Here is a 14024-nt window from a genome sequence, read left to right as displayed (position 1 = left end):
TAAGAATGAGATAGAGTTTCTCCTCCGGTCGGGGAAGTTAAAAAAGTATAAGGCAGAGAAGACCCAGGGAGAGGGTAGCAGCAATAATCCCGGGTTCAAGCGGCAACGGTCCCCACCTTTACAACCTGAACCTGTGGACTTCACACTAGATACAATATGTGGAGGACCGCATCTTGCTGGGGATAGCAACAAGGCGAGGGAGAGGTATGCTCGCACCCTTCGTCATGAGTTGGGGGCGGCGTCCACTTCCGAGGTTATGACGGTGGAGGAGAGACCATCAAAGAACCCAAGGTATGAAAGTGAGTCCCTCACTTTCACTGAGAAAGATGCTAAACATGTGAGGTATCCTCACAATGACCCTCTTGTTGTGACAGTTCAAATAGCTAATATGAAGGTGAAAAGGTGTCTGGTTGATACGGGAAGCTCCGTAAACATTATTTATAAGTCCTCTTTTGAAAAAATTAAGCTATCCATCAATGACTTGAAGCCATGTTCTCACGTCATTTATGGGTTTACTGGAGAGGGACTATCACCAGCTGGGACAATAAAGTTACCAGTCACCACGGGGGAAGCCCCCAAGCATGAAACCGTGATGACTGAGTTTTTGATTGTTGACTGCCCGTCTGCCTACAATGTGGTTATTGGTCGACCACTACTCACCAACTTGCATGCAGTAGTTTCAATTTGGCACCTCTCTATGAAGTTCCCGACCAGCGCTGGCATAGGCTGCGTCCAAGGAGACCAAAGGGAAGCTAGAGAGTGTTATAATGCCTCCATAGCTAAGGCAAAGAAAGGTGCCAAGGAGAACAATATGATTGTGAGTGTTGAAAAAGAGGAGGTGGATGAGATGGATGTAGACCAAAGTCTTGTAGTAGTGAACGATGAAGAGATGTTGGAGGAGTGTAGCCAGGAGAGCACTCCTAGTTTAAAAGAGCAGAAGACCCCATCAGGTGATGAAGTCACCAAATAGGGCGTTGCCCAAAGCGAGGGAAGAGATATTGATCCTCGCTTTGGGGATTATGAGAGTGATGTGGGACCGTCCGAGGAGTTAGAGGAGGTCCTTATAGATGAGAATGACCCAACAAGACGGGTCAAAATTGGAAAGAAGTTGAAAGCTGAAGTAAGAGTACAACTGATAGAGTTCTTGCGAAGGAATCAAGATGTCTTCGCCTGGTCTCACAAGGATATGGTGGGTATCTCACCAACTGTGATCAGCCACGTGCTCAACGTGGATGAAAGATATCCAGCGGTACACCAGAAGAGGAGGTTGCTTGACAAGGATCGAGCAAAGGCTCTTAAGGAGGAGGTAGAGCGATTGAAGGAGAATGGGTTTATTAGAGAAGCATACTACCCAGCTTGGGTTTCAAACCCAGTCTTGGTGCCTAAACCCAATGGAAAGTGGAGGACTTGTGTAGATTTTACTGATCTAAACAAAGCGTGCCCGAAGGATTGTTTTCCTTTACCGAGAATAGACCAGTTGGTGGATGCAACCTCTGGTCACGAGACCTTGTCCTTCATGGACGCATATTCGGGATACAACCAGATCAGCATGCATCCTCCTGATGAAGAGCATACCAGCTTCCGAACGGATATAGGGTTGTATTGCTATAGAGTGATGCCCTTCGGATTAAAGAATGCAGGAGCTACCTACCAGCGCTTGGTGAATGGTATGTTTCGTGACTTAATCGGCAAGAGCATGGAGGTATACGTAGATGATATGCTGGTGAAGTCAAAGGAAGCTGGGGGGCACGTGGGAGACTTAGAGGAGTGATTTGCAATCTTAAGGAGGTATAACATGAAGTTAAACCCCCTCAAGTGTTCATTTGGAGTGGGTTCTGGGAAATTCCTTGGGTTTATTGTTAACTCCCGAGGAATAGAAGCAAACCCAGAGAAGATCAAGGCTCTCATGGAGATGAAGTCTCCGACAAGAATAAAGGATGTGCAAAGCTTGACTGGGCGGATTACGGCTCTAAGCAGGTTCATCTCAAAATCAACGGACAAGTGCGTCCCGTTTTTTAACCTGCTTAAAGGAGGCAAGAAGTTCGAGTGGACCGCATAGTGTGAACAAGCTTTCTAGGCGATAAAGGGGCATTTGGCTCAACCTCCTGTTCTTTCTAAGCCAGTTGATGGAGAGGACCTATTTATGTATCTAGCAGTCACGGAACACGCTGTTAGTGCTACCTTAGTACGTGAGGAGGATAAGGTGCAGAACCCAGTGTATTACGTTAGCAAGCGTTTGGTAGGAGCGGAGTCCCGATACCCCATGATTGAGAAGTTTGCTTATTGCTTGGTACTTGCATCACGAAAGTTGAGGCCATATTTTCCAAGCACACCCCATCAAGGTCCTCACTGACCAGCCTCTTCGCCAAGTTTTACATAAGCCGGAGTCGTCTCGTCGGCTACTTAAATGGGCAGTTGAGCTAGGCCAATTTGAAATCAAGTACCAACCAAGGACTGCTATTAAAGGTCAAGCTTTGGCAGATTTCATCGCTGAGTGTACCGGAATCGTTGAGGTTCCAGACTAGCAGGAGAATGTTACTTGGTTAAAAGAAGAAATTCCTACTTGGCAACTTTTCATTGATGGATCGTCGAATGAGCACCATTCAGGAGCTGGGATTATACTAGTCACACCAGAGAAGCACCGAATTCATTGTGCACTAAGATTCAGATTTAATGCTTCTAATAACGAAGCGGAGTATGAGGCCCTCTTAGCAGGCTTGCAACTGGCTAGAGATGTACGTGCCCGGTCGGTGGAGATAAATAGTGATTCCCAATTGGTGGTTTATCAAGTATTGGGGGAGTACCAGGCAAGGGGCCTACGCATGGTGGCATACTTAAACAAAACCAAAGATATACTAGCCCAGTTCGAGGAATATACCATCAAGTTAGTACCAAGGGAGCAGAATTCCAACGCCGATGCTCTAGCAAAACTTGCTAGTGCAAAGGATGCCAAAACCCTGAATATAGTACCAGTAGAATACTTGGCGGAGCCGAGCATTGATAGACAAGAAGTCATGCCGATTATGATAGCCGACACCTGGATGACTCCCATCATTGCTTACCTTGGGCAAGGGACCCTCCCAAATGGTCGTAATGAAGCAAGGAAGGTTATGAGGCAAGCTGCTAGATACACCATGGTGGATGGAGTGTTGTATAGGAGAGGATACTCCTTACCTCTACTAAGGTGCATCACTCCCGACCAGTCAAAGAACTTATTAGCTGAGGTGCATGAGGGGTTTTGTGGAGATCATGCTGGGGGGCAGAGCCTATCTAAAAAGATCTTGAGGCAAGGATTTTTCTGGCCTACTATGAACGAGGACTCTATGGAGTATGTGAAAAGGTGTGACAAATGCCAAAGATTTTCTAAAGTGCCCAGAGCGCCCCCAAATGTTTTGAAGCAAATGCAAAGTCCGTGGCCTTTTGCAGTGTGGGGTATTGATCTAATTGGGAAGTTGCCCAAGGGAAAAGGAGGAGTGCAGTTTGCGGTGGTCGCAGTAGATTATTTTACTAAGTGGACTGAGGCCGAACCATTAGCCATCATCACATCGAAGAAAGTATTAGACTTTGTGGTTAAAAACATAATATGTCGCTATGGTCTACCTAAAAAGATAGTGTCCGACAATGGCACCCAGTTTGACAGCGACATATTTACCGATTTTTGCACTCGGCATGGCATCACCAAAAGTTTCTCCTCGGTTGCCCATCCTCAAGCCAATGGGCAGGTTGAAGCGGTGAACAAAACGTTGAAGGACACTTTAAAGAAGCGCCTGGAGCAAGCTAAGGGTGCTTGGGCAGAAGAGTTACCAGAGGTCCTTTGGTCATATAGGACTACCGCTCGGACGACAACTGGCCATACCCTGTTCTCTTTAGCATATGGGTATGAAGCCATGTTACCTGTAGAGATAGATCCACCCTCTCATAGAAGGACCGTTTACAACCAAGAGGAGAACCATCAGTTGTCGGCAGAATCATTGGACTTCCTCAAAGAGAGGAGAGAGGAGGAAAGCCTCAGAGTAGCAGCTCATCAGCAAAAAGTGGCACGCTACTTCAATTCCAGAGTGCGAGATCGAAAGTTCCAGGTCGGAGATTTGGTCCTAAGGAAGGTGTTTGTTAGAGACCCAGCAGCTGGTGTGCTAGGTCCAAACTGGGAAGGACCGTATCAAATTGAACAAGTCTTGCCGCCCGGCACTTACAAGCTTGCTCGGTTGAATGGGGAGCTGATCAGGAACTACTGGAATGGCGAGCACTTGAGAAAATATTATCAATAAATACTGCTTGCAGAATAGTAACTTTGTATCAAGTGCTTAACTTGTTATTTAAGTTTTTGTTTGTGAACTGGTTATTTGCTACCCAGTCACACTATTTTGAACAATGTTATTTTGTTTGAAACTCGTTGTTAGACACGTTTTGTCATTTATTATTACAAATAATAAAAGAGACCACGCGCAGCGTGGTTGCATCTTGCTACAAATTTTGCATATGTGTTGATTATTTTTGCTTGGCAGTGTTCAACTGTCATAATGATTTAAACAAAACAGATCTTCTAAAAACTAAGTGTAAATATATACCGGGCAGTGTTCAACTGGTCGGTATCATGATATGAAGGACCAACGTTTAAATAATATTTTTGTAGTGATCAACTACTGAGATATGTTTGTATATTTTATGTGCTTTACGAGTAGTAACTACTCGAACAAATTCGATCAAGTAGCAAGTGATCAAGGATTTATCAACCCTCAATCACTTGGGGGGCACATAGGGTATACTAGTCTGTATTTCAACACAGGCAATAAGAGCACGAGCAAATATATTTGTTTTTGGGCTGACTTGTAAGCTTGGAAGTCTAAAAAAAGCCATTAAGCTAACTTGTTTTACAAAGCTTGAGTAACTTAGAATTTTTCAAATTTTAAGTTAGAAACGGATACTCGTGTAATAAAAAATTTATGCTCATAAAAAGTTAGAGCAATAAGAGCATGAGGAGGTATATTTAGTATAGACTTATGGAATGGTAAAAATTTCTAAGTTAAAAAACTAAATACTCATGTGAAACTAAATGCATCTAAGAACTTTGCTATGTACAATAAAAACTTAAAAGTTTAAAGTTGTCGACAAGGAAAGAGTAAAGTGCTAAGTGTCAAAATAGCTCACTAGTTCGAGCAACAAAATACAAAGTAAAGTATACTATGATGAACTACGAGAGGGAGTCACAGGTGAGCTCCTCTAGTGGGTTGATCGACTCCCTCCTCGGCATCAGCTGCTCCTCTCGCTCGGAATGATAAAGCAGAGGAGGCGGGGGTGACTGCGGGAGGATTGGCAGCTTCTTCAGCGGCCCTTGCTTTGCATCTGACAAGCTCCTCTGCCTGAGCCTCCTTGGAGAAACAATCAAGATTAAGAGGTTTGTTCAGCTTCCAGACCTTATAAATGCAATCGAAACTGGCCTCCTCAAAGTGAATCAAGTCAAGCTCTTTTTCTTGTTTCAACTCTTCGTTTTCGCTGATTAGCCTCTCATTGTCTCGAACTAACTCCTTAATCTCAAGGGAATGCTTCTCCAATTGAGTTGTCAAGGAAGCGTTGCTCTGAGCCTGCTTCTGGTTCTCGTCAGAAAGCTTCTTGAGAGACTCGTCCCGTTCAGCTACAGTTCTCTCTGCTTGCTCTAGCTTGGATTTGGCCTCCACCAGTTGATCGTTCTACACCTTGATCAACTCCTTGTAGTCTACGGCTCGGAGCTAAGCGTGACCAATGGTGACAAGTGACTGCATGGAAGACAAAAGGTTATTACAAGTAAAAATACCAATAACAAATTGTCTCAAGAAAAAATACTTACCTTCATCAATTGAGTGAGTCCTCTCTTCAAGACAACTTCGACACTAAGTCGAGGGTAGGAGTCTAGGCTTTGAAGCGTCGATGCATCATGGCCAATATCCTCAAGAAGTCCCTTGCCCAGGTTGCTAACAGTACGAAAAAGCTCGCTCGAACTACCCTGGTGAGTAGGAGTTAGGCTCGCAGAAGGAGGAAGGGAAGAGGGAGCCAATGGTGGGAGTATAGTCGATCCCTCAGTTTGCCTCCCTTGACTGGGCGGTGCTACCTTCTGAATCTTCTGTGGAGGCATAGAGCCACTTCCATCACCAGTTTTCCTCTTTGAAGCAACGCACTCTCTGAACATGTCTGAATCTGCAAAGGAAGAAAACACAAAGTAGTTAGAAATTTAAACATAGTGAAACGTGTACAAGGGTATGCTACAATTTTGTTATTCTATAATTACCGAGCTATCAAAAATATTCCTATTTTCACTAGACACGTGTTACCTGCGTTGAGGATCCGGTCTAGGAACTCATCCTCGTCGTCTGAAGACGAGCTAAGTTCCCTCTCAACCTGGATAGCCTTTCCTTTCCCAGGCTGAGCGGAAACAGTAGATCTGTGCTGAGGTGTGGGTTCTCTAATGACTAAGTCGCCAGGTCTGCGAGAAAGCGGAGAAGGCCCAGGAGAGAGTCGATCAGTCACTAGCTCCGTGCCCTCATTAGACTGATCAGGCGTGTCGTTCTCCCCGGTGGTACTTTCCCCCGCCAGATCCTGGTCACATGGCACCAGACCCACCATCTGAAGGAGGTCCAACGTGACCAACCTTTTCACATCCTTCTCCTTAAGACTCATGTTAGCCAACTTCTTGGCCCGCTTAAACATCCCTTCAGTAGGCAATGGTCGCTCGAATGGACCCGAGCGTGTAAAGGCCAAGTTGTTGGCCTCAATATCCGACGTGAGGAAGTATTCTTTATGATACTTCCCGACGTTCGATTTGTGAGAGATGCCGTTGAGATATGTAATCCCCCTATGCCTATGATAGAAGTGGAAGAAGCCTGAGTTGTTGTGGGAAGGATTGGTCCGAAGATCAAATAGGTAATGCACCTCATGAGGGGTGGGCTCGTCCCAACCATTCAGGAAGTAAAGGATGTACAACGCAGAGAGTGCCTGGATCCCATTCGGTGTGATCTGAAATGGGGAGACGTTGAAGTAATCTGCTACAGGCCGGAAATAGATGTGCAGCGGGAGTGTTGCTCCAGCATGCACATGATGCCTGGACCAGGCACAGTATCTTCCACCGGGCCTATTGGCTCTTTGATGCGAGCCCGGACATGTCACGTTCGCCCCGCTCAAGCCTAAAGCTTCAATGTGTTTTTGGAACAGCGCGGGATTAAGTTTTGAAGCTTCAGCAATGAACCAAGAGGGTTCTTCTTCTCCCTCATCACGTGGCTTCTGAACGGCTAAGCCCTGGATCGCGGTAGAAAATTTCTGAGAAGGTTTTCTTGAAGCTGTGGTAGTGCGGGTTTGATTGCGCTTTACCACCTTCTGTACTGCTCTGCGGGCAACTTGCGGATCATGTTCCTGAGGGAGCCTGTTAGATTGCTTCACCCTCATCGTCGACTGAGAAGCTTGTCGAAGGAACTGTTTCTCGTGGAGAAGATATAAGGCTGAGCGAGGGAGGATCTGCTTGAAGCGGCGAAGACGGTCCTCTGGAGTGTAACCAGTAGACGAGTCTGGTGAGGAATCGCTATTTAAGGGAGTCTCGATTGTTTGCGGGGCAGATGCTTCGGAGTCCGTATGATTGTCACCTCCCCTATAGTCGGAGTGATTCATCTACAAAAATGAATAAAAAATGGGGAGGTGAGTAACCATACAGAAGAAATTCATCAAAAATAAGAGTTATTTTTATACTTGGAAAATTTTGTCTAAGTTATAAAAATATAACGCATATGGAAAAAATAATTTTAATGCTCAAAAGTGCCTAAAAAGTACTTGGAGTGTTGAACTTATTAAAGTTTATAGAATGGGGCATTTTTGAGGTTTTCCTATAAGGTTAAGTTCCTTATGTGTGTAAGATAAACATGCTAAGGAGTTGAGTATGCATTGAGAAGGCCAAGGCCGAAGAGATTAGGTGTGGTCCGATCGGACCACATTTTGGGCTCAAGGAAATGGTCGTCTAAATGCATCCGATCGGACATAGCCTAGCCAGGAAGACGTTCGACCCTACCTTCGTGCGAGCCTAATACCAAATCGCCCGTGATACGCCTGATCGGACGAGGCATGACCAAAAAGGCGTTCGAGCCCCATGAATTTGGAGATGGTTCGATCGGACCGTGTGCTTGCTCTAGGGGGTGATCTAGCCTATTGCATTCGGTCGAATGTCAAGGTGTGTTGGACACAATCTAGCCAAGAAGACGTCTTGCCTTGCCACCACACGAGCCCAACGTGAAGTCCCCAAACGTCTGATCGGACGTAGCACGCCCGAGGAGAAGATTCGCACCCACGGTCCAAGTATCCGCCTGGTGTGCCTCGTGCCTCCAAAACTCCTAGCCAGCAGTAGCAACACTTTATGTCCGATCGGGCATAGGTGTCTGGGGGAGTTCAAAAGTCGCTGTCGAGATGGGTTGGGCACTTCGATGCAAAGGGAGGCAAGTGTGGTCCGATCGGACCACACACTTGCCTAAAAAACGTTCAATGCTCGATCGGAAGTGGTCTGAGATCACGCCTCGAGCTCCAGCCTTAGCTCACCGTCTCCGATCGGACGTGAGCTCCGATCAGACCTGATGGGTTTTGCATGCCTCAAAAGATGCACGTATGCCCAGAATTTCTGGGCAAAAACCGTATAAAAATAGTCCCTAATTGCATACTTTGCCTACCCCAAAATCCAAATCAAATGGGAAAAGCCCTAAAAATCCCTAGTTTAAACACATTCAATCATTCACACATACAAAAAACAAGATCAAAGCATAAAAATGAAAGGTTTTCCTTCATGTTCTTAGAAACCCATTACACTATCAAAACCCTCAAAACCCATATTCATATTCATGTCAAAATAGCCAAATTGTCTTGAAATTCCTATGAAATTAGGGGTAAATTCGGGTTACCCATGCCACAAACCTCATCAAAACAACAAGCAAACACATTGTACAAAACATTCACAAGAACTTCAAGAACATTCAAAGCAAAGGGGTTCGGCCATGGCATTTTTTTTTTTAGAGAATTTCTGAAAAAAAAAAATATAGCAATCTAAGAGGCATGGAAAAGAAGACTTACCCAAGGTTGGAAAACTTTGGGTTTGCTTGAAGGTTGCTTGAAGATGAAGAGCTCCCCCTTGAAGCTTGTGAAATCGGCAAGAAGAAGAGGTCCTTGGGGATTTCGGCCAAAAGAGAAGATGGAAGGTTTTTTGAGAGTAATTTTTGTATGTGTAAAGAAGAGAGTGTAAAGTGGGGATATTTAAAGGGAAAAAAGTGGGTTTTTATTTACTTTTGGACCTTTGGCATTCTGGGACTATTTTTCTCTCCACGATCATGGGTGGATTTTCGCAGTGATTGTGGGTCTGCTGCATGAAGATGAACAATTATTATTTTTTATAATGACGTCAGCTGGAGAAAAAGTTTATTACGTGAATGAATCATATAATAAATTTGGGGGGCAAATGTTATCCAAAAAATTTGAAAAAAATGACGTGGCAGTAAAATTGGCCATGGCATGAGTTAGTGGGGTGATCTGGCTTAGTAATGGTCCAATACATCAGTTAAGGAATTGGACAGATAGTCAAGTCAAATACACCCGACCGAAGAGAATATTGGGGCTGGGGGTTGCTTGGCTCAGACCCCAGTTTGAAGACCCTAAAGCCAAGTCCAAGAAGATTGAAGGGGAGTTTTGGATTTTGGTTCAAGAGATAAAAGCAATAGGTCCGATCGGACCTAAGCTTAGGGGACCTCTTGATAGTTTGGCTCGAACGTGTCCAAAAGAATGACTAAGGCTTAAGTTTTAGTCAAGGAGAAATCCACATAATGGCCGATCGGGTATGCCATGGAAGAGGCAGGCTTGGGCTTGAACGAGGTGAGAAGGGGGAGGAAAGTATACCTCGGACCACCTTGGTCCGAGGAGAAGATTTTGAGGTCCGATCGGACTGTGGTTGAAAAGGAGAGGCTCGGACCATTTTGGTCCGAGGAGAAGGGCACTATGTCCGATCGGACATACCCATAGGAGAGGTACCTTGGACCATTTTGGTCCAAGGAGATGATATGTAAAAGGTGGCTCGGACCACCTTGGTCCGAGAAGAAGAGTGCAAGGCCCGATCGGACCTTGGTTGAACAAAGAAGGCTCGGACCATTTTGGTCCGAGGGGAAGAGCATTGTGTCTGATCGGACATGATGCCTATGGGGGTGCCTTGGACCATTTTGGTCCGAGGAGATGGCAAGAAGAGATGGCTCGGACCACCTTGGTCCGAGGAGGAGAGTGCAAGGTCCGATCGGACCTTGACTGAAGGAGCCAAAGAGGGTGGTTTGAACCACCTTAAGCCAAAGAAGAAAACTATTGTGTCCGATCGGACACAATGAAGGGGGATACCTCGAATTTGCCCGAAGTAAGAAGCAAAGTAAGTATCCTCGGACCACCTTGGTCCGAGGAGAGCCAAATGTACATGACCTTTGGTCCGAGGAGAGCCATGCACATACCACCTTTGACCCACGAAAAGCTTGAAGAGTAATCAACATGCATGAGAGACTACGTCAAACTGCCCGAAACTACTTCAGTGAGAATTGGTCTAAGCATCCGGGAATCTCTCACTCCTCACTCGAATTTAGGGATCAGTTGTATTTTAAACATTTATTTTGTAATATAAATATAAGGTAAATAATGAAATATCCCTATCTAAAGGGGATATCAGTTGAGAATCCCAGGTCTATAAATAAAGAGTTGGGAGGATCGTAAAAGGACTTTTTTGGCAAAATTAAGAGTTAACCTGTGTTCTAGAGAGAGAAAGTGTTTTCCCTGAGAGAACCCCTTTTTGTATTCTGGAATATTTTGCACTGAAGAAACTCAGTTGACATTGTTCATCTGATCTTGAGTGTGAATACAGTAATAAAATCTCTAAGTGGATTAGGCTATTACAAATTATCGGGGCTGAACCACTATAAAATCTCGTGTTATTTACTTTCGTTGATAAAAACTGTCTGCTGTCGTTTATTATTCTCTTCAAGGCTTGTCGTAGTTGACGTTCTTACGTCGTTGGCTAAAATCACAGTCAACAGATAGAAATAAGCGTGTAGGAATTATCGTTTTTAACGCCGCTTTTAAACAACGTTCCCACGTATGTATGTCACATGCAATTTCACTTTTATGTTAAAAAATATGTCTATTTTGCAACCATATAATTTTTATAGCAAGACCATGCATGCAATATAGGTAGAATATGCATTATTATTTTATGATCCCTTATGTGGAAATATGCCTTGTTTGGATGTTGTGAATAACTTTCACCATGTGTGCATGGCCCATGCACACATGGGTATAGGCTCGTTGTGAAGTTGTCATTTTACCTTGATTGGACCCGAGGTAAGGAAGTTAGATAGAATTTTATTTGTTTATGCTATGAATGGTAAGATCATTGGTAGGAATGAGGATGTAATGATTTACGTGTTATGAATTATGAAATGCTTTGTTATAATGATGTGACTGGACTGTATGTCATTTTGAATGTTGTATGATATGAATGGATGTTAGCGTGATAAACGCGACACATGAAAAATGGATTGCTAAGGTTATGAAGACATAACCTGAGTTACTAAGGATATGAAGACGTAGCTCAAAGGGCGGACGCGCGACGTTATTCAAGGACCATATATCCTGTTTACCTCAAAGGGTGACATGGACAAGTTAGCGGGCCATGTTCACAAGGATATGATGTTTATGTGATGATGTTATGATGATGATGATTTTGCATATGATACCAATGTTGTTATGATTATATTTATGTTTTTGATGTTGATGCTATTACGATAATGATGCTATAATGTGTGACGATGTATGATGCGATTATGATTTGTTTGATTTACTTATGTGTTGTTTGTACTTCCTTATTGGGCTTTTAGCTCACTCACTTTCCCTTTCAGGTAGAAAATAAGTTTCTCTATGGCACGCGTGGTGATGTAGGGAGTTCTATCGTCGTGGTGTGTATGGCGTGGGGGCATCCTATGGACGAGAAACGATCAGTTTAAACGCCATTTTCTTTTAATAATGTTATGTTAAATTGGACTTTCTAAACTTATCAGTGGGACTTGAACTTTGGTTGTTTTAAGAACTTTGCATGAAAACTTCTATTTTTCTTTTTAAACTATTGGACCCAACTTGCATGTTTTTAGTAAGACCTCACTGGGATTTTTATAATAAGTGACTTTTCTCTTATGAACCTATGAATATATGAATGTTTTATAAAGCACTAGAATAAGGCGTTTTACACTACTGGAGGTATATCAACTTCACCGTGGTAGGTCCACTTCACGTATCTTTGCAAAAACCCATATTTGTGTATGTAAGCCTCTACCACATCCAGTTTCTGATTCAGCATATTGACACACTGAATGCATGGGCACCTGAATTCTCCCGAAGCATTCACATGATTCTTGGTCATTTGTATAAATGCTTGAAGACCATTCCAAAACTCATCAGAGTTACGACACCTATTGGTTATCCAACTCTTGTCAATCGTCATAACTGATTCAAGTGGAAATTTTTTTTATCACAATATGATAATCATAAAAACTACATTTATTTGGTAATAAATTTTGTATCATCAAAGCACTAATTTTTTTTTAAGTAATTTATGATATCTTATTTAATCTTATGATGAATAAATTATTAAATTTTATGAATATCTTATCAAATTTTATGAACATATATTATTGTTAGTTATGAATGCAATATAAAGATTCATTATATAAACAAATAATATTTAATTATACTTATTATTAAATTATATAATAATTATCAAATTCTTTTTATAATTTTCATTTTTTTAAATTACCAATAAAGTTTTATTATTTTAATTTTAAATTAGAGTAAAGTTAACTTAATTACTTATTCAATCTATATATATTATTGTATTTTATAAATATATTATATTTATTTATTTACCATTAACGATTACTATTTTAATTTCTACTTATTTTATAAAAAAATATTAATAAAGTTTTATATTTGTAAAATTTTTATTATAATTTATACTTTATTATTTTTATAATTAATTATTTAAAAATTAATTAAAAATTAAATTGTAATTTTTAATATTTCTAAAATTACTAAAATTTCGGCAGCATAACAACTATGTTCTAACATAACCCAAAATTTAAAACCTGCATAAAAACTACAAAACCAGTCCTAGAACATACATATAATTGATTTCAAAGATTTATATCTCATATCAACAACATAAATCATATTAAAAACATTTAATTATATTTATCTAACATAATAATCTAATTATCATTTAAATTCTAATATTCACATCCACATTAAATCATATAAATATATTCACATTTTTTATACATACATTCATGAACACATAAAAAAATAAACATATATATAAATAAATAAAATCATATCATCTAAAATCTAAACCTATAATATGCATTTTTTTTATAACATAATATTTAATTAAATCAAATTAATAAATGTATTTACAATCTAACCCTAAAAAATACAAATATAATTAAATTAACAAAAAAAACCTAAAAAATACAAAATTCAACACTCTATAAAATAACCAATTACACAATCAAAAACTTAATTTAACAATTAATCAATAATAAAAAACTTAAAAACAATACCCAAAAGTTGCTAAAGTGTTATCCAACACCAATAATCTAATCTCAAGGCCCGGGCTAGGCACAAGTAATCTGCAAAAAAAAAAAAAAAAAACCCACAAAAAATTTCATAAACTCATTTATAACAAATATGAAATACACACATATATTAACAAAAAAATACAAATTAAACCATAAAATACAAAGAAAATTGGTTTAGATTACCAAAACAAGGAAGAAATGGTCACAAATTAGCCTGGAAGACATCAGATGGCGATGGGGGATGGTTTTCTGTCGTTGTCCCCTGAGATTTTTTTTGCAGAAATGAGAAAGAAGACTCGGGTTAGAGGTTATATCGACAGACTCTATAGCGATGACAGTATATGAATATCGTCGCTGAAATAAAACACGTGATTA

This window comes from Humulus lupulus, chromosome X (assembly GCF_963169125.1).
Source record: "Humulus lupulus chromosome X, drHumLupu1.1, whole genome shotgun sequence".
Lineage (NCBI taxonomy): Eukaryota > Viridiplantae > Streptophyta > Magnoliopsida > Rosales > Cannabaceae > Humulus > Humulus lupulus.
The sequence above is the reverse complement of the archived record's forward strand: the minus strand, read 5'-3'. Positions refer to the sequence as shown.